The sequence below is a fragment of the Ambystoma mexicanum genome, chromosome 4p (genome assembly GCF_040938575.1).
Source record: "Ambystoma mexicanum isolate Mex_15411 chromosome 4p, UKY_AmexF1_1, whole genome shotgun sequence".
Lineage (NCBI taxonomy): Eukaryota > Metazoa > Chordata > Amphibia > Caudata > Ambystomatidae > Ambystoma > Ambystoma mexicanum.
The window spans coordinates 759,107,012-759,129,756 of NC_090927.1; positions in this window are offsets into that span (position 1 = coordinate 759,107,012).

A 22,745-nucleotide genomic window follows, 5' to 3' on the forward strand; every position below is an offset into this window, starting at 1 on the left:
AATATGACTGTTTGAATGTTGTCATGCTCAGGGGCGGGGGATTGGGTTTTGTGTAACAGATGGCGGTCAGCCAGGTGGACTGGTGGAATGATGTGATTCTCGGAATATTGCTGGTCACAGGTGCCTGTGTTTGCGTGCGTTTCTTGGTGGGGGACTGTGGTCATGTCCATTGGGATGGCTTCTGTATTCGTGCCATCTGTGCCCTGCAGCTCCCATTGGCCCCTGTTGTGTTTCTTTTGTTTGTTGGCATGCATGGGTGTCTTGTGCATTTCACTGGTTGCATTGTGACTTCATTGCACCTACGGGGAGTTGTACTTTGTGGGCAGGGAGCGGTGTACAGGCACTCAGTGGGGCCGTTTACGGTTGATTCGCGATGCCGTACTTCTCACCATGGCGGTATGGTACATTCCGCCATGCTTGATGGCGTTAGGTACATGTCCGCTAGGGTCGGAATTGGCGTACCCTTGCGCCATGGTGGTTTTTGCGGTTTGGCATGGCGCGCGCGCGCGTACTTGGTGCAGTTAGCGTTGGCGTTCACTACGGTGTCGCTAATGGCTTCGTACTTTGCGGTGACGGGTCATAATCGCACCGAGCGCTATTCGATGGCGGTCTTGCATTTCCGCCATCGTTTTTCGATTTCCGCCAGGGTCGTAATGAGGGCCACTGTCTTAGGTTTGTGGTACCTTGAGGAAGCTCATCCTTTAGAGTCCTTGTTACCTACTGAAAGTGTACCTACTGTTCCTACTCCCTTTGTATAATTTGCATACTCTGTCCCCTAGGGACTCTCAGCATAGACAAAGGTACCACAATAATACTCTGCTACTTATCATGAATGCAACGCATGCCATTTTTAATAAGTCCAACTGTTGGGTCTGCTCACATTTACCGCAACATGGGGATAAGGGGCTAGGTTGGTATATTCATCCTTTACCTTTGACAACTGCTGTTATGCTTCTCTTAGAGCACTGTTTTTTGGCCGTTGGAACGATAGCATCTCGGGGAACTTTGATGGCACTAATTTGAATAGCTTTGAGAAACGTGTTCTGACTCCCCTGGGATGCTCGCTTTTTGCAAATAGGCGTATGTTGCTTCTATTAGGCCTTCTGATAGACTGTCTCGTCCTTTCCAATCTTTGATTTCCTTTAAGATGGCTCTGATAGGCAATAAGGATGACATGCCTCCTTCTTACACTGTTAATCATAGCCCCGATTCGGTTTCTTTTTGCATACAGAGGAATGGAACTCAGTCAATGGGAGATTTTCTAGGTTGTGCCAACGTTGCAAATTTGACTGGGGAAAACAGACCTTTGTATGTAGGCGAACCTGTATACTTTGTCTGCGGTAATGTAGCATTCCCATGGTTGCCCAAGGCTTGGCAGGGAACCTGTTATTTAGGGATCCTGTTACCTGGGGTGTTTATAGCTAGTACAATAGAAGTTTCAAAGGCTCGTCCATGGAGGGACAAGAATGGTGACACCCCAGCACAAATCTTGGGAGATATAGCAAAATCAGTTGTGCCATTTTGGGGGCAGATAGCGAATTCTGAAGATATCAGAAGACTAGCGAGAGTATTGGAGAGAACCATCAACCGGACCACGGACATACTCTATAATATAACATTAGAACAGAAGGCTATAAGACTAGTAGCGCTTTTAAACCGGATGGCATTAGATGTCATTTTGGCTGAACGTGGTGGAGTGTGTAAATTAGAGGGGTCCGCTTGCTGTGTTTTCGTACCAGATTCCTCCCCAACCATCTTCAAGGCAATACTGAATCTGCACGTCCTTAGTTCAGAAGTGCATGTTCCCGAGGGAAACTGGGATCTCAGCGCTTGGTTCTGGGACATCTTGCGATCTTGGGGTTGGAAGGTACTTTCGGTCTTGCTGATTATTTTGGGAATTTTGTTGTTCCTTTGTTGTTGTATTCAGTGTCTACCTGGTATATGCTCGATGCTAGGGGGATGTTGCGCACAAGCAATAGGTACGATAGGACATAAAGTGTATGCCTCAGATAAAACTTCCAAAGAATATGTGTTAAAAGAAATTTTAGCGAATGACCTAATGGCAATAGATATTTCTGACAACGATTTAGGGTGCATGGACGATGATGCATGGAGTTATTTGCAAAGAGATCCAAAGTAGTTTAGCACTTGGCATAGGTCAAAAGGAGGGTTTGTCAAATGAGAAAGTATATTGTGCCTCCTATTGCAATGAATATATGTATATTGGCCTACGCCAAGCTGCTTATAAGTCACTTGCAAAAAGTCTGTGTTGGTAGGTCCTGACCTTAAAATCAACGTAAGCCGCCATTTTAGGTCAATCTGCCATTTTAGGTTCGCTTTGTAAAGTCACCCTGTGAGTTAAAATGGTGGACGATGTCATTCCAAAACACAACATGGCCGTCTTGACCTCTGCATGTAGCTAATATGTAACTTGCCTGCAGGCCACTTGTTGAGGTTGTGAACTGAGACCTTGTCCTTCGTTGACCTGTGTGTAAAGGATTACTTGTGCAATGAAACTAATCCACGAGCATATGTTAAGAACAATGTATTCAAATACTGAACTAAGAACACTTGTTTAACTACATTGTATTAATGTTTGAGAAGATTTGTATGAAGAATCCCAGAACACACAGTTGCCGTGTAGGCTTGTTGATATATGTATTAAAAGCAAACCAGTTACATGTGGATATGCGAACTCGGCATGAACCCTAGATCCATAACGTATTAGAGGAATATTAACCTGAAGTAGGGTTGGACATCGTGTTCGCAAATAGTATAAAAGAGCAATGAATTCTAATGTACAGCGTCTATCACTGAATACACCGAAATACGCTGGAGTTCGCTGTGTTGCACTGAGGGCCGATAGCTATCTTATTTTGTTCTGTACTTTGTAACTGAATTCAGTATAAATTAAAGTACTTTGTATGTTCCTTTGTAACCTGTGTCCGGTGTATTTCCTTTTGTGGTACTCAGCCTCGATTTTGATTTTGTTTTCACAAGATGCTGCTGCTAATGATGTTCCTTTTGTCTCCTTGCAGGTTCTGCTTCTCCGAGGTTCGAGGGAATAGCTCGACACGGTGAGCGTCACGTTGCAAGCTGAAAAATAACGCGAAGCATGTTGTCTTGCTCGGGTGTGGTTTAAGTAGCTCCAACAAAATAGTCCAGGTAAAGTAGTCCCTAGGCTACCACACCCAAAACACTAGAACCCAAGCTATGTGGATGCCTCCATGTTGGCTGACAATACAATAAATTAGTTCCCAAGCACATTTGTTTTTCATTGTGTATGAGCCTGGCGCCATAGGCACCAGGACTGGCCCCAAGAAGGCTTTTGAAGAGGATGCCAGGCTCTAGAGGCCTGAGTCCTGACTCCACCTGGCCAATGGGTTTGCCAGAGGGGGTTTTGGGCGAGGGTCGTGACAGCCCTCCCTGTTACAGAAATTATTGAGATACACGGTCAGGCCCCACAAAGTGAAAAGTTAGTGTGGCAAAAGAGAGGGTGTGCACAATTCCCAACTGACTGGGTGTGGAGATTGATAAGCTCAGGGAAGATGAGCACAGGGAAGGTTGTGATGTCTCAAGCATTGGCTTTGGTGGCATTCAACCAGCTTCACTACCCAGCCCACGTATCTAAATAGCATAATGCAGCAGATATTCGGAAAGATTGGTATGTGCCTAATATTCAGGAAATGTTATCACTGTTCATGTCCAACTGTGTAGTGTGCAAGACCTATAGTATGGAACAAACCTTTAAGGCACTTTGGCAAACCCAATTGGTCGATTTTGTGATTTACACATAGATTTTGTGTATGTGGGAGTGAGATGTTTTATTTACTTGATAGTGGTCGTTTGTCCTTTCTCACATTGGATTGAGGCTTGTCTGTGTGCACATCCTGGTGCCAAGTTGGCTGCCAAGTTCTTGGTGAGAGAAGTGTTTCCCCGATGGGGAGTGTGCAATACCCTTAGGAGCGACAATGGCACCCACTTCTTTAATGAGTTGTTTAAAGAAATTGCAGCTCTTTTAGGAATAAAGCACAAGCTGTGTTCCATTTATCAACCTCATGCCAACAGTGTTATAGAAAGGATGAATGGTCTGCTTAAAATGAAACTGTTAAAGTTAGATGCAACACTGAAAAGGACTTGTAAGCATTTTCTCCCCTTGGCCATGTTCAGTTTAAGCACCCAGCCCTGTAACCACCATCACCTCTCCTCTCATGAGATTGTGATGGGGACACGTACGTGCACGCCATTAACTCCTGTGAAGAGTGCTTCAGATGCTCACAAGGCTGCATCGATCCTGGGGCATGAATTCCATTCATATTTAACACAGTTACCCAAATGTATTAAATACCTTTCTCAACAGATTGCTCCGCGGCGGTAGGAAGACATCGACAACAGCGCCGCACCGGAATCTGCAAGCACACCACCATTGCAATTGTTCCCTAATGTTAACATTTACATAAAAAATGTTGAGCGCAGGTGGAGTGAACCTTCTTACAATGCTGTTTACACTGTAGTATATGCTACTCCCCTTGCTGTTAAAGTAAAGGAACTGCATTATTGGATACATTTGTCTGCTGCTCAAAAAGCACCACAAATTGTGCCCCCTCCTATACATATGTATATGTGAATGTAAGAATTGTGAATGAAAAAATAACTTGTGAGTTGCATAGAAAAATCACTGGATGCAACACATGCAAAAAGCAAACACCCTAAAAATCTAATCTGGAGTGTCCCATATGGGGAGTTTATACGGCTTATAAGGAACAACAGCACATTAGAGGTTTATGATTTAGAGAGCAAAATTACAGCTCAAGGCTTTAAAAGACAAATGTACCCGAAGAAAGTCATAGAGAGGGCATGTCTCAAGGCGAGATCAAAAAGAGCCAGAGCCTCCTATCAGGATCCGATAAGAAAGAAAAAAAAGGCACAGAAAAAGAGAGCACACGCCTAATTATAACCTTTGATACTCAAGCATTAGCTATTAGACGGATTCTACAAAAGCATTGGAAGAGTCTCGTGGTGGATAGGGATTTATGCACTAGTCTGAAGAACATTCCTGAAATAACCTACAGAAGAAATCGATCTATCAAAGACACCCTAGTTCGAAGCTACATGACGAAAGTAGAAGATAGCAGTAAAAGAAGTTGGCTATCCAACAAAAAGAAGGGCTTCCACAAATGCACACGATGCAATAGGTGCAAATATGTAAATAACTGCAACTCTTTCAAACATCCTATCACAGGACAAATGGTTGAAATACTAGATACCATTACATCTGAAACCGAATATGTACTTTATGTTCTCACCTGTTCTTGCCAGAAATGGTATATAGGTAGCACCAAGTGCAAGTTAAAAATATGCATTCAACAACATGCACAAGCCATTATCAATAGTGATGCGAATTACCCGATGGCCAAACATTTTGCAGAACATCACAATAAGAACATGGGGAGCTTTGGTTTCTTTGGAATTCAGAGAATTGAAATAGGACCAAGAGTAGGCGATAAAGAAAAATGATTGCGACAAAAAGAAACTCGGTGCATTTTGGACTTCGAAAGCAAGTTTCCTAATGGCTATAACGTCAACGAGGAACTCTATACATTCTTGGGCCAATGATATTAGCATTGTAATTCTCTATGGGACTATGGATGTGGAATCTAATGCTTACAGATTATTTCAGAACCTCATCTATTCCAGTTTGCTGCAGCTTTTAAGAAGAAGAACTAGAAAGAGGACATAAAACACCATGTTTTAATCATAATGATTTGTTGCTAGCAGTAGTTTTTTGTAGTTTTTTATTTTATTTTTTCATATACTTGTATTTTGGTGATTGTGTCTTTGTTAATGTGAACATTAGTTTTAAGTTGACAAGTGTATAAAGTTGTGTGGCTAATAACTATTTGAGTGAGAGGGTTAAATAAGATGTAATTTATGGATAATTATTGAGTGTTCACAAATGCAGACTAGGTATTGCTTTAGCACAAGACCCTATTTCAAAAAGAAGGTGGCATTTGGCATTATGCACTTTAGTATGATTGGTTGACAATCATTTAGATTGCCTTTTTATACGATGAACTTGAGATTCTGCTTCTGGCACGATACACTTTAGAACCAAAATGCTGCTCTGAGCACTAGACACTTTAAGGTATTAATGCTGCTACTGCCATTTTGCACTTTAGAAGAACAATGTTGCTTTGGGCACTTTACACTTTAAAATCAAAATGCTGCTCTGGGCACTAGACACCTTAAAGTATTTATGCTGCTACTGTCACTTTGCACTTTAGAAGAACAATGTTTATTTGGGCACTTTGTACTTTAAAACAAAGATGCTGCCCTGGGCACTAGGCACCTTAAAGGACTAATGCTGCTGATGCTATTTTGCACTTTTTGAAGCAAATTGCTGTTTGCACTGGAATTCCATAGTGCAATGAAGAAGTAACACGATTAATGTTGCTGCTTCTGCACTATGCACACTAAGGGCCATGAGAATGCAGTTATATTCGGTTATTGTGCCACTACATTGTGTAATGTTATGAATTGTTGTGACATACAATCAGTACCAGGTCTGGGAACATGTCAGTAGACACTCATGAGCCTCCAACCGCACTGGGCGAAGCGGAAGATGGGACTGTGCATTTCAATTTAATAATCTATAGATCTGGCAGAGTCTAGAGGTATTGACCATCTACGAGATTAATTTGCATTATGTGGTGTAAGCAACATGAGGTAACCAAAATACTATTGAATCACCATCATGTGAATGACAAACAAAAAAGTTTTTGAACAAATTCTACATACACTGGGTATTCACATTAAGGATGGTGATCGTCATCGTTGCATTATGCATTGTACTATATTGTATTTGCATATATGGGGTTTTTACGTATAAGCCCTTGCTAGACATCGGTAGTTCCTTTGAAGAGGCAGTCTCAGACGCTCCTAAACTAGGCATGCAAAAAATCATATGGCTGCTTTATGCCGACGACCTGGTTTTAATATCGCAAACACCGCGAGGGCTTCAGAACTTGTTGACTAAACTGGAGACGTATGTTGACAAGAATAATCTCACAATTAATGTCAGCAAAACACAAATAGTGATATGCCAAAAGAGAAAAGACAAAAAAATGGGCAATTATCAAAGGGTTTTGAAGAACTCGCCCTTAAAACTTGTCCCCAGTTATAAATATCTGGGTCTACCTTTTTCCGGTACTGTGAAAAATCAAATTTATCTTGACACATTAAGAGCAAAAATTTTGATGTTAACATCACAGGCAAGAATAATTTTGTACAGATTTGGTAAATTCACTACTACTCACATAGTTACATTTTATAATCAGAAAGTTGTCCCGATTGTTTCCTATGGAGCAGAAACCTTCCAGCCACGGCGAAGGGACGTTTGGGATTTACTGGAGGGTAAATTCTGGAAGGCAATCTTCTCCTTACCTAAGTGCACTCCGATGTGCCTTTTAAGGTACGAGTTGGGACTAATCTCATTGTCTGCGGTAGTGGCGTGGAAAATGTGTAATTTTTACCGGAAATGTCTTCTTGGTTTTGAAAAGCCAAATATTTTGAGAACGTTAGCAACTTATATGTGCTCTTCGCATTATGCCTTCCCCAAGGAGTGGGTAAAGAGCATTTTGGGATGGTTGGTGGAAGCTGACGTTTCAATTGAGTTGCTGTTAAGTAACCCTGATAAAGCAAAGAAAAAAATGTATTGGCATGATTGGATTACAACTTATCAATTATGCTCCACCTATGCGGACTATGACTCGAATTTGTTTCCACCAAAAAAGTATAAGCAAATGGCTAGTTACCTGCTAAAGTGCCCATCAAATTTTGTCCGCGCTGCAATGTTGAGAACACGTCTAAATTTGCATTTAACAAATCAAATCCTTGCTAGACGAGGTATAATCTCTAAAGAACACCGATTTTGTCGTTTTTGCCAAAACAAAAAACAAACAGAAACCCTGACACATTTAGTAGTAAACTGTCCTGTTTTAAATGGATTGCGTGAACGCTTTTTTAGTAATTTATTGCAACTTACTTGTGATCGCTCTGAATCTGAAATCTGGACCATTTTAATCACGAGTAATCGAACTGCAATCCACATTGCACTTACACAGTTTATAAAAACAATCTTGCCACACAACCATGTAGCATAAGTGGCCTGTTGTTAAATGTGGATTCTTTCTTCTTTATTTATTCTTTTTATTTCGGTCGATTTCTTGTTCTTAAATTCCTTTATGACTATGATGATTCCATTTTGTATTTGTATTTGTCACATGTTAAGAAATGTATTGTAAGAAATGTATTGTAATATAAAAGTTTTTCTTTTGAAAGGTTGATTTAATCAGCCAATCAAATAATAAAATAAAAAAAATAGGTATAAGCCCCGAACAAACGAAAGGCGAAGTCATCTGAATCGTAATGCCTTGATGATTGTATATTGGTGAACTGTGTATTTGATTCTAAACACCTAAGTGGACTTTACTTACTCTACTGAAGACACCTAATGTATTGTACTGACTCTCCACTGTTTGGGAAAATATAATCAGTCCACGGCAATACCAACGAACATGATACACACAGAAATGAAAATGGTTCGATTGGGCTCCACAAATGAATATGAGATTGGGGCATTACGCAAGTAATCAACACATAAATATTATGTGTAAATAGGAGGTCCATATAAACTCACTAGCCAGTCATGTAGGTACATTGGTAGCAATTACATGACTGGGAAATCCTTCCAAGATGGCGGTAAGGGGTTTGAAAGAAAAAACTAAAGTGAGCGAAAATGTAAGTTCTTCTATTTTTACCCTCTGCCGTTCATTCACCAGCTGCTTGCTTTCTTTTCAAACGCTATAACAGTGCACTTGTGCAACGGGGGCATTAGGTTGTGATCAAGCAGCAAGTTTAGCACCAAAACTCGTCAACGTCCCTACGTGGTTCTTTTACACCTTGGGAGAGCCTGATTTTTAATGGCTTACAATTTATTTTGCTGTGTTGTTTGTAAATACTAATAAAGTTAGTCTTTTTGCAAGAAAGGCACGCTATCCGGATGTTTTTTCCAATAACTATGGAGAGTGCTGCTTACCCTGCCTGATGATCATCAGAGTCAAACAAAAAAAAAGAAAATATATATATATATATATACAAACACACACACACACACACACACATATGGCTGTTATATGGGTAGGCCATATAAAGAGGGGTGGGAATGTAGTAGTAGTACTGCATCGGAATGTACATATATTTGATTTTTTGATAATATTTTTGAAGCTACAACACTAAATGATGAATATTTAACCGCAGTGATACATTTTAAGTGAATGAAGATAATGATACTTTATTATGGGATTTAGAAATATGAGTGAAAAGGGGTTTGGAGAAAGGAAAAGAGTATGGCCAGTACAAAGTAGTAGTTTTTGATACAATGTCCAATGTGCACCACCCAGAGTTTAACAATATGTCGTATAGTTATATGACCTCAGTGGAGAAACAGAGGTACAAAAGGAGCTATTTCATGTCTGCTCCCTCATTCCCTACACGCCGGGAACACCCAAAATGTTAGTACCTCAGGAGATATCACCCTTGGAGGCCCAGTGTCTGGTGCACTTAGTGACGAGTCAGGTTCGAAGTCTATCCCAGGGGCGCAAAGTACAGCTTGCAATAATGGACAAAGATGAAGAGAAGTGTCCAAAGGTCAACAGTAACCCACAGTGCAAGCCACGGCCTATGTTGAAATTGGATGGAGTATTGTTCATATCACACAGATGGGAGAAGGCGGTAGTGAGCTGTGCGGCAGGGGGGCTGGCGGGGTTTGGAGAAAAAGTCATATGGAATATTATTAAGAACTGTTTCAAGATATGGTCTGCACACATATCTAAACTAACATGGATTGAAGCACATGAAACACTGGTAAAGGTGCAACCAGGGGATGAATACCAGTTTTGTTTTTGAGGGCATGTAACTGTTCCAGTAGGCACTAACACTAAACGCAGTAAGACATTTTCATTCAAGATCTTGCAAAAGGAACAGCGGCATTGATTGACATGTACTGGGCATATGGTTGACAAGTATACCTGCATCTTCCACCCTACTGGCAAGGCACCTGTGCATTGACATCCCTGCACTCAGTTATCCTGGTGGTGCCAGAAGTACAATTGACAATAGAATCCAAACGTGAGGTATTGCAATCTGTTTCACTCTCCTTCCAACCCCCCCAAGTGAAGAAGAACAACCGGTCGTTGAAGTCGAGAAGAAAGAGGTTGAACTATTTGTCGGAAGAATCATCCAAGCTGCTTAAAGCAATCCCAGATAAATATTGATTTTACAATAAAGCATAAGTATTCTTCATGTCCCTTATGACCCCAGGGATTCAGGCTGCTGCAAATGCCTAGTGGCTGCAGATTTTTGTTGGGATGTGATCCAGTTGGTGAATGATACTAAATAAGGTCTAAATGCAATAAAAAATAAGCTGAGAACGATCCGGTTGATATGTTTTGGACCTCCTAACAGCAATGGAAGGGGGCATGTGCAAGATGGTCAGGTTGTCATGCTCTACATACTTACCCCCAAATAACGCAGAGAACGGATGCCTGACGCATATCATAGGGGATTTTCATAAATTGAAGACCAGAATGGAAATCGAAGCAGGAGTGCAACCTGAACATTAGTTTGACACATTGTTCTTATGTACACCGTGCTGGCTTTGAGAACTGGTGAAGATACTGGTTCCGATTGTGGTGTTCCTATTGGTGGTGTTTTGTACATGCCAGATGATGCTTCGATAATGTGTGAAGACTAACCCGGGCAGCGCAAAAATGGTTGTTACTATTGGGACATGGATGGCTCTCCCAGGCACAAAAGAGGAGCAGGCTCAAACTGAGGATTTGAATAAGCCACGTATGTTCAGAATTGAACAACCCTTCGACCCCCAGAGACACTAACATCAGCCCCATCAGATCCTGAGAAGTGCACTGAGCACTGGATAGATTTAGCAGGTGATGGGGATTGCATATATCTTCCATTTACCCAGGAAAAGTATGCACCAGATAGAGTCAGTTTGTGTCACGTGTGTCGGGCATCGGTTCCTGTTAGGATGAGTAAGATGTTGTACATGGCTTATGCTTATTCATCATGCACATGTTATCTATCATGCATCTCTTGTGCATACTGTCACCTAGTTACGGTAGAGCCTGACTGGTATCATTTGTGTTGGCTCTGGGTTCTAGAGTGGAAACTCTGGAGTGGGTGGAAGAGAGGAGGACGGTGGTGTGTCCTCTGCTGGGGGCTGTTCTCCCTGGAATGGACATAACCTTTCAATAAAAGGTATTGAACCCGTTACAACGTGTCAAGGTGTGTTTATCCAACATAACAGTTGGCGACGAGGATGAGCCAAGGGAGAGACAGGCCCCGGCGAAATTGAGGAGTCCTTTCCTCGAGTTGGATAATCTACTGTGGAATTGTGGCGTCTTGGAGGGCGCCGCAGCTGAGAGCACCTCCAGAGCCCTACTAGCAAGATTTGGAGGCCCACCCAGACCGTGGTCTTGGAAGCAGAACTGGGAAGTGACCTTACGGAGAGTGCGGGCGAGGATTGCAAGAGCCATATAGCGATGGGCTTTGCAAGTGTGAGCGGTATGTTACCCATGCACTGTTTTACATAGCTCCAAGTGTAACGGTGCAGATATCCTGTGTGGAACAGTAAATTTACATTGTATTGAGTGGCGCGTGTCCTCCACGCATTTTGTTTACCTTTGAGTTGGCATTCCACAGAGAGACATCCGCCTCGGATTGAGTGGCGCGTGTCCTCTGCGCATTTTGTTTACCTTTGAGTTGGCATTCCACGAGAGGCACCCGCGTCACAAGTTGACTGCTTTCCGCCCACGGCAGCGCGTTACTACGGTCTCAAGGAAAGGACCTAAAGGCGTGGCGGCCATCTTGGTTTGCCCCAAATGATACATCAATACAGCCGCACGTCGTCACGTCTCTAGAGAAAGGAACCCGACGGCGTGGCGGCCATCTTGGCTCACATTGTACTTCTGGTTTTTCGATCTTGTGATACACTGTGGGCATACGAGGATTGTGGAACGCGACCCGTTTCATGGAGTATTTACACAGCAGCACCTCCGCATACAGGAATCCCACGGGTGAGTTGATATAGAGTGGTGGGAAAATCTGATTTGCAGGGACAGTTCTCAAAGGGTGCACCCCTGGATGCGCATACATAATTTTGAAGGGGTGCTGGCAAGTAATCTGGAGAAGTGACTTTCAGCTGAGTGAATCATGACTAATGTACCTGCGCCAATTTTCTTTTTACCTACTCCAGGTGAGCCTAGGGTACGCTGGTCAGATTGGAAAGAGGGTTTCCATAAGTATGCACTTGCAGTGTTTGGTGCTAACTTTTCCAATGAGCGCAAGGAAGCGCTGTTGTTTCATTGCTTGGGGACAACAGGGCAAGAAGTTTTTAAAAAGCTACCAGAACCCCCAGATATACCCGATGGAGGCCCCTATGAGAAAACATAAGCGAAATTAGATAAACACTATTGCATTGAGGAGAACATCATACTGGAAAGGTACAAGTTTGCAACGAGGAGCCAGAAATGTGGAGAAAGCATCAAGGATTTTGTTACAGCATTGAGAGGCTTAGCAGTTACTTGTAGGTTTGATCATTGCCATGACAAGCATTTAAGGGATCAGTTAATGATTAAGTGCTCTAATGACAATATCAGGAAGGAGTTATGGAAGGAGAGAAACCCATCTTTATACAGGGCTATTGAAATTGCAAAGACTGTGGAACATACAGACATGTGCCTAAAATTCAGGCTGACAATCCATCTAGTGAGAAACCCAAATCAGATCACAGTGAAGGAGCTATTCAAAAGGTATCCAAAGTGACACAGAGGCAATCTACTGGGGCTCCAAGGCATTCTGCACAAATGGGGAAGAATCTTGAAAGTCGTCAGGAGAATACGTTTCCCACTAGCAGACCTTGGGGCCATCAATGGCCGTCTACTAAAGATACCAAAGGGGTATCTAAGGAGACCACTGTTTGTAGAAATTCTAGAGAGTCTGGGTATTCTAGGGGTCCTCCAGGAAGGAGGTGTTACAGATGCGGGAGCTCATCACATTTGGCATCAGACAAAGAATGTTTTGCGATACACATTATATGTAATTATTGTGGAATGAGATGGCACATCGTCAGGTGTTGTAGGAATTATAATACTAATCCAGGTCAGGTTCATGAGGTCAGTGTGGATTAAGAGGATGATCAGTATGGCGAAAATGGTAGAGAGGTAGTGTTTCCTGTAAATGTGTTTATGGTAGGATAAAGAAGAAAAAACCCTATGCTATTGTGTTAGTTGGAGGAGTGCCAGTATTGATGCTAATGGATGGTGCAGCAGATTACACTTTGATAAGTGTACCAGTGTGGAAGGAGAAGTTTGAATGCTGTATGCTGTGGGAGAATACTGTCAGAGCGAATGCTTATGGAGATGTCCCGATAGAGATCATAGGAAGTTTTGAAGCTGAACTGCAGTTTAAAGACAGGAAATCTACAGGGATTGTACATGTTGCCAATAAAGGGGGAGAGCTTATTTCCTCGTGTGACCAAGCTGAATTAAGAATACGTCTTGAGGCAAGTCATCCTAAACAGGTGTTGTTAGTGAAGAGTGAACACACCACTATGTCCACCTCTGATGTACAAACCAATGTCACACCCAAAAAGTTAGGATGCTTGAAGGGGTTTGTGCATAAAATTTGTTTGAGAAGGGGTGCCATTCCCAAGATTGCCAAATTGTATACCATTCCCCTGGCTCTCAGAGAAGGAGTAGAAAAAGAATTGAAGAGGATGGAAAGTGAAGGAGTCATTGAAAAGATAGATTCTTCAGAGTGGGTTAGCCCCATAGTGTTAGTCAAGAAAAGCAATGGATCTTTGAGATTATGCATAGATCTCAGACATTTGAATAGCATGGTGGTAGCGGATAGATTTCCCTTGCCCAGAATAGATGACCTGTTAGTAGGTGTATCCGGTTCCAAGGTATTCTCCATTCTTGACTTGACATCTGCCTACCATCAAGTAGAGTTGCATGTTGACTCTAGGGATCTCACAGCATTTATTACTCCAATTGGACTATTCAGATGTATTTTCATGCCGTTTGGGTTAGTTTCTGCAGCAAGTGTTTTTCAGAGTATAATGTACAGATTGCTTGGGGGTAAGAGAGGTGTTATGTGTTACCAAGACGATGTTCTTGTATGTGGGAGCAATGAAGTTGAACATGATAAGCGACTGAAGAGAGTCTTAGAGATATTGAGAGAAGTAGGTCTCACAGTAGCTTTGGAGAAGTGTATATTTAAGGCTGGCAAGTGGTATATCTAGGCCATATGATTACAGGGGATGGTGTCAAACCCAAAGAGGAAGCCATTGAAGCAATAAAAAGAATGGAAGCACCTAAATCAAAGGGAGATGTTTTGTCTTTTCTAGGCTTAGTGGAATTATATGGTAAATGTATCAGAGGTCTGTCAGAAATGTCAAGAAACTTGAGAATGCTTACTCGTAAGGGAGTTACTTTTAAATGAAGTGATCTTTGTGAGGATGAGTTTAAGAGAATTAAAGACTCTATTGTCAATGCTCCCATATTGAAGACTTTTGAGGAAAGGAAACGTACCTTGCTGTTCGTGGATGCCAGTGATTATGGCATTGGTGCTGCATTGATGCAGGAGGATGAAGCTGGTCTACACACGGTAGCATTTGCATCTAGATCACTCGAGGGACCTGAAGGTAGATACTCAGTTGTTGAAAAAGAAGCTCTAGCATGTGTCTGGGGAGTGGAAAAATTTAAAAGGTTTCTGTGGGGCAGAGAGTTCACGATATGCACTGACCATAAGCCATTGGTTGTGATTTTCACCGAAGGGGATCTGGAAGGAGTATCCAGGTGCATCATGAAATGGGAGACTTCCCTGCAAGGTTTACAATATATCATGCTTCATGTCAGTGGTGAGACCAATGCCTTATCCAGATCGGTGCAGAGGGAATATCAAAATGGAGATTGTTGTTCGAGTTCTGAGGAGAGTGTGGAGATATTTCAGGTACATGAAGCATTGATAAAAGATGATTGGGATACTGCTTGTGGTGAAGGTGCCATTTATCAGAAACTGTTGACTTTGGTGATGGATGGTAACATTAAGACATACAGTGGTGATTTATGTGGATTTTCTAAAGTAAAGGAAGCATTATGGGTGCAGAATGGTTCTTACATAGGGGACATCAAATGTTGGCACCATTCAAAATGAGAAAACTAATACTAGATTTGGCCCATTTTGGGCACCTAGGGCTTGCCAGAACCAAAGGTTTGGTGAGGTCAGAGTTTTGGTGGCATGGTGTTGACAAAGATACTGAAGAACAGGTCAATGATTGTGTTGATTGTACTGAAGGAAATAAAGGACTCAGGGTACAGAAAGTTCCCATGACTGTGAGGAGATCTCCTAAGGTGCCGTGGGATGAAATTGCTTTAGATCGTTTGGGGCCATTTAATATTAGCGGTGGAAGAGACAGCTAGGTGTTGGTAGTTATGGACCTATTATCAAAATGGCCTGAAGTCTGTATTTTGAAAGATATCTCTTGCAGCAGTATTATAAAATTCATGGAACAGTTGTTCTGGAGAGAAGGATTTCCCAGAAAATCTTTATCTGACAATGGCTCCCAATTGGTGTCCAGGGAATTTAGAGAGTTCTCGAGTAGTCATGGAATAGAATAGGTAAACACGTCCCTGTACCATCCCCAGAGCAGTGGGTGTATGGAACGTTTTAACAGGACTCTCATGGAAGCTATCAGGATAGCTGTTGCCACAGGTGGTGATTAGATAAGAACAGTCGTGGAAAGGACATTTCAATACAGATTAGCTCCTCACAGTGTCACAGGTGTGTCTCCGTTCGAGGTGCTACGAGGGAGAAAACCCAATTCACATATACGTCTTGGCTGGATGGGTAGGTCCAAGTTGGTAGGAGTAGATTTAGAGAATGTAAGAGGAAAAATATTTGAGTCTGGAGTCAGATCCAAAGAACGGTATGATCAAAAGAACTCCTGCAGGGAGTTCAAAGTTGGGGAAGGTGACTGGATTAAGGTCAAACTTCCCACCAAGGTATGCAAAGGCGCTTCACTATTTTCCCAGCCCAAACAGGTCATAAAGGACCTAGGTTCTTCTGTTTTAGTTAAAGTAGGTAGTATTTGGAACAAAGAGAGTGTGGCTCTTTGCAAAGGGATGAATGAAGGTTGAAGGTGGAGAGGATGAGTTCAGTCCCCTCTGTGATACAAACTGTATTAAAAAAAAAAAGAACTGTGCTCTTAAAACCCACACGAATTTTATCTTCATCCCAGTTATGTATAGCTCAACATTTTGGAGTGCAGATCAATTTCTTTAGTACTTAAGAAATCTATAATATATGTTTATTTTTTCTTTTTTTCTTTTCTTTCTTTACCTTTTTGGATAAGGAAAGGAGGTGTTAGGATGAGTAAAATGTTGTACATGGCTTATGCTTATTCTTTCTGCACATGTTATCTATCATGCATCTCTTGTGCATCCTGTCACCTAGTTACAGTAGAGCCTGACTGGTATCATTTGTGTTGGCTTTGGTTTCTAGAGTGGAAAGGCTGGAGCGGGTGGAAGAGAGGAGGACAGTGGTGTATCCTCTGCTGGGGGCTATTCTCCCTGGAATGGACATAACCTTTCAATAAAAGGTATTGCACCCGCTACAACGTGTCAAGGTGTGTTTATCCAACATAACAGTTCATAAGAATGAAGCCGATTGACAAAGAGAAAGAGATATGTTTGTTAATGAAGGATTAACTAAAGCAGGAAATGTTGGAATGCACATCCAGACCACCGTCCATCCTAGACTATTGAGAATGCGCAAAATATATTAAAATATAGAAATGAGTACAGGACGATATAGGGGGCAGGTGGGATGTTATGGGTGGAGGCAATTGGCGAGAGTGGGAAATCAAATAGGGAGAAGTTAACCAGTAGTGTTGTATTTGAACAAGGTAGGATTTAGTATATTTATATAGCCACCACAGTCATATTACGAACTAACATCGCATCTACGAGTAGGCCTGCATCCTCGCAGGTTGTGTTTTCACAGAAACGCAGAACAATGAGGCCTTTCCCTTACCTCAGCATAGCATCCTGATTCCCAGGCACCGCAAAGAACACGCATATCCCCCCACATCAGTTAGGCCTTTGAACTAATTAGGTAGGAATGTGTGCAGCTGAAGAAGTGAAGGGCTGTGGCCTAGTACCAAGGTCGTATTCCTGGGATTAAAGGCAGAGTGGGATGCCAAAACACAAACCAAGATTTAAGACACTAGTGCCCACCAAAATGACTGTCACTATATTTGAACTATCAGATGTGCAGGGAAATGGGCTCTAAATCCTTTGTGAATCGAATTGATTAGTGGGATACTAGGTTCCCACTTCCAGCACCATGCTTCCGGTCAGAGTCACTTCCCACTCAAATATTACCAGCTGTCAATAAATGAAGTTCTCCTAAATAAAGGTATTGGAGCCCTTACTAGGTGCCTTCTTGCTCAAACACAAGAACTAGCTCCTCTCAGAGGGTCTTCTGCTTTAGGAGCCACATAATGTCAGGGGTCCTGTCATTCTGTGTTTAGGTCCCATCTCTCACTTAGGGGAGATTGAGAGCTAAGGATTTCAAAGGGGAAACCCTTTAGTCCAAAGACATTTATCAATGAGCACCTCACCTGAAACATGTCTATTATCTCCCCTCTCTGGACCCCTTCTCACAGAATCCCTCCCGCAGTTGTAGTTCCCGTTTTTCCTGTGAAAAGCTCATACCTGAAGCTCAATCCCAAAAAGAGGTAATTTCTTCAACGCTGTCCTTCATCTAAACAACATGCCATACCAGGATGGCTAAACAACATGCCCTTAGAAGGCTTCACACCTCACCTTTTTGGACTGCCAACTCACTCTTGTTCACTATAGACAGCACTCTCTAAGTCCAACAGCATATCAACAAAATGAGTCAAACCGCCTCCTAACAGCTAACCTTCTACTGGAAGACTAAACCTTTCCTTCCAACTGTGGCTTCAGAATCACAGACAAGACCATAGTAATCTCTCACATTCAGGGGGGAAACATCCCCCTTACCAGCATTCTGAGACACTTAGGCCACCGAACAGGCCACCGAACATGCGGTGGCATGACTTATGATGGTACACAAGAAATTAAAACACATTTCTCCCATCCTACGGGAGAGGAATTTGGCTTTCCATCCAGCCAGAATACATATTTAATACTGCCCACAATACTATTAGGCAACACCTGCCTGTAAAACTCTGGAGCTCAAGTGGGTGTTATGTCCCTCTTACTGGAACACCATCCCTGTAGAAATTTGAACCATGCCAAATCTCTGGCAGCCTAGGTGTCACCTAAACTCCTTGCATTCCAGCAAAACATCTCACCCCCATGATCAGAGCATCCAATTCCATATATTATAACCCACCCTTACATTACATGTTTTCCTTAATGACATGTACAGTGCTCCATAGGTGATTGGAATATCTCGTTGTATGAATGCACACTACCCTTATACGGTTCTCCTGGCACTATGGCCTCAGGGAAGTCTATTGAAAAGGAGTGTTTTAAGATTGTACTTAAAATGAGGGCAGCAGTTCTGTCTCTCAGGGTGCTGGACAGTAAATTCCGGGAGCATGAAATCCACACCTCCTCCCAACTTTAAAGGATAGAGTGAAGGTCGGTATGATGAGACGTCTTTGAGTGGAGCTGCATAACATTTGAGTAGGCACATGAAGGGTCAGGCTGTCCCTAAGGGGGAGGTGTGGGGCTGAGGAATCCAAGCAGTGAAAGTCAACAGAGGACAGTCTTCAGTGGATATGATCTTCAATCATGAGGCAATGGAGGGATTTATAGGATTCTGTGTCATGGGTTCTGTGGCTCAGACTGCAGATCAACCCAACTGCCACATTCTGCGTTCATTGGAACTTGGATATTTTATTTGTTTATTTATTTGGTCATTTGTAAAGCGCACAAACAGCCCAGAGGCATTAAGGCCTTAGTATGGAGGCCAATGTACAGGGCATTGGTATAACCAAGCCAGAAATGTATTGCAGCTCCCGCGACCAGGGCTTTGTGTTCTTTCAATAGGAGGGGAGTTATATATTTCAGAAATTTGAGCTGGAAAAAGCCATTTCTTCTTACAGTACTAATCTGAGGATAAAGACAAAAACTCGTGGACAAAGATGAAACCCACATTCTGCACTTTGGAGTTTAATCTTATATTCAGAAGGCAGAGACCTCTGAGCCAGTAGTTCACATTGAGGGTTCATTGCACAAAGTGACTGTTTTGTCATATACAAGCCTCTGCAGAGCTATCGATGTAGTATTTCTTTAAGACTCAGTAATCTCAGTAACGGAGGGTGGTAGCACCCTTTACACTCAAAGAGAATAGCATCTGTTTGGGGCATATTAAGTTACAGGGAGTTGGCCACCACCCAGGAATGAATGTCCCTGATACAGGTTTGGAGAGGAAGGGACTCATCCTGGACACCATAACCCCAAAATATACCTGGGTGTCATTGGCTTATGATTGAACTTTAACCGATGATATTTAAGAACTTTAAAGAAGGTGGTCGGGTGCACATTAAAAATAACCGGTGAAGGTAGGGTGAGCCCTGCGGGTCCCTCGATGTAGGTAGGCAATCAATGACTTGAACTCTTTTAGAGTGATGACTCAAGGCGAATAGAAACCAACTGAGGGTTGTAACATTGGTTTCCTTAGCATGTGATATCAATAAATGTTGTATGTACACATGACTCATTCTCCTGCACCGCAACGACCTCCCCCAACTGTTGGCTTTGTCAATGTCTGCTGAGTGAATGAATGAATGGATGAATGAATGAACGAACGAACGAACGAACGAATGAATACACTTACACCTTGAATTTGAGTGACAGGTAATTTGCATTAAGAGGACTACAGCCGCTAACACTTGGATGTCCGGAGCCCGCTTTGTGCAGATTTGTTTTTCATTAATGGTGTAAAAAAGGCATAAGAATCAAGCCTGACACTGGTCTTGTGCCTTTTCATACCCCTAATGAAATACAAGCAGGCATCCAGCACTACCATGAAACCCTGTGGGTTCTACCTTGCTTTTACAGGTGTATCTTTGGGATTCAAGCATCCCTACTTGCATGGAAATTCTATGCAGGTGGCAATGATGTCATGTTTCCTGGATGTAACATGGCGTGGAGGTGGTGGAGACTTGACGTCCCAACCCCAAGCTCAAAACTAAAAATACAATAAAAATTGCCAAGAAAATCATTTATTTGTGGAGAACCTGTCTCAGCCAGTAATTTACTTCCTAGCCCATTTAGCTCAGAGACCAAAAGGAGCCTGGTAGCAGGTGCTTTTCTTTTTTTAGAACTAACTGACACAGGCAGCTAGTCATCACAAATTAGGACAGACACTGAGATCAGGCCATTACCCCTAAGCGGACATTTTAGGAAATAATTTGATTTTTGGGAGTTGTGCGAGAATATAATACATTTGGAGAATAGCACAGGGCTCCAAAGATAGCAAAGATAGACCTTTGGAAAAACAAGGGCCTTGGGCTCTAAAACCTCTCCCTCCAAGTCCAAAAGGTGTATGTGGAGAAACAGAGAGCTGTTTGTGCAGAGCAAAGAACACACCCTGGGGTGTCATATTTCAATGAGTTAACAAAAACATGTGGGTCCCTGTGATCAAGGATTTACACGGTTTTGCAACCCAATTTGAAGTCTATCCTTCCATTGACAAGAAGCTAATGGAGTGATCACCAAATACAATAGGTGTGCTCTCTTTTATTTACAACAATGATGACCCTGACAGCTGCATTCTCAGTTTATTACAGTCTATGCTCCTCCAGGCCTGATCCCGGCCCTCCTGGTTTTGTTTATTTGCCCTGCTCATATGGTATGTACAAACAGAATATATTTCAAATGGCCAACTATTGTATGTGGTCTTAAAGCACCAAGCCTTGTTGTGTAGAGGTGAATTGTGAGCCCACCAATGTGGCAGGCAGATGGTGGTCTGTACGGTGAAACCAAAAAGGGCTAAGGAGAGTGGGAAAGAGGAATAGTGGGAATTATCAGAGCCACAGAAACATACGTACTTCATGTACAAGATGCAGGGAGATGAAAACAAACATAAGGGTGAGTGATAGTGATTGCTGGGAGGAGTGTAAAGTTTTCAGCGTTTCGACCAGAAGAAAATGGAATCAAAAGCAGGAAGTAGAGCTTGTCCTAATGGTCAGCAGCACTTTCAGGGAGGCAATTAGTAGCATGGTGAGGGTACTATGTTAGGTCATGTTGGAGAAGTGTGAAGTGTGCCTTTAGGTGTGCTCAGGCGTTCGTGGGGAGTTCATCACATTGGATCCCCACCTGCTGATGGCCGAAGCGGGTTCTGGTTAAGCTGATCCTGCTGGTGGAGGATTCAGAGACAGTGATGAGCTCTGTGCAGTATGAGCACTGGTGCACACAAAAGGAATCATAAAGGTAAAAGAGGCACAGCCCGATAGGGATTCCTCTTTCACAGTTTGTGGTAATGTGGGCCAAGGACATGTACATGTAACCTTTGAACCTGCCCTGCACCACTGGAGAGTAGGTGCTGCAGCTGTCAGGAGACGGGTGCAGCAAAGGTACATAGACGCACTATGCTTTGGGCATGGAGTTTTTATGAAATGGGAGTATATTCAAAAGGCCCCACTTTTAAAAACAGCATTACCCACATAATTGTATAATAATATGAATCAAAAATGCTCTGGCTTTCTCACCCATGACCAATGGCATTCTGTCACAGTGGTTCAAGAGACCTAAGGGGCCTCATTACGAGTCCAGCGTTAGCCTTGCCAGTAAAATCGTCAGGCTGCCGCCAGACAGACACATGTAAATCCCCATTCCCATTGAGTCCCATAAGACTCAATGGGGATGGGGATAAGGGACGTACCGGCACCGTTAATAACAGTGCTGGTGCTTTCCGGAAAGTCTGACCTGGAAGGAGGGATGGCACCCACCCGCAGACCCGCAGTGTGCCGGTCCATTAACAACAGTGCCGGTAGGCTTAACAGCACCATTGTTACCGCACTGGCACAATTGTAATGATGCCCCTTGACTGAATTAAAGATTGGGAACCTGTCGTCACCCAGCATCCATGCTGTCAGCATTAGAAGAGGCAAAGCATCTGCAGGGCATTGACAGCCTGACTGTACCATAAAATGTATTTTTGTTTTGGTAATGGTATACATGTCCATAGGCATAGGCGGCCGCAGCCCAAATGCAGTGCACTAGGTCCACACCGGGGAATTGCAGCTCGGGATATATCCCTAGAGATTTGGGCATGTCTTAGTAGATGCCTAAACAATTATGAAATGCAGCAAAGAAATGTATTCTTTAATAACATTGACAAAAAGAAACAAAACAATCTTTGTTTATTGCCATGGCAAGACTAACGATTTACATTTAAAAACAATAATACCTTAGGAGTTTTCATAAAGAACTGTTGGTGAAATGTTTGTTTTTCTAAGTACAGCATATAATCATTTTTGTAACAGCTGTTGGCTTATTGATGCTTTCTAGTTATACTATTATAGCTATCATTTTGTTGCAAAAGGCAAGAAACACATAGAGGAATCCTGAACTGTTTATATGCCTAGGACTGAAATAAAG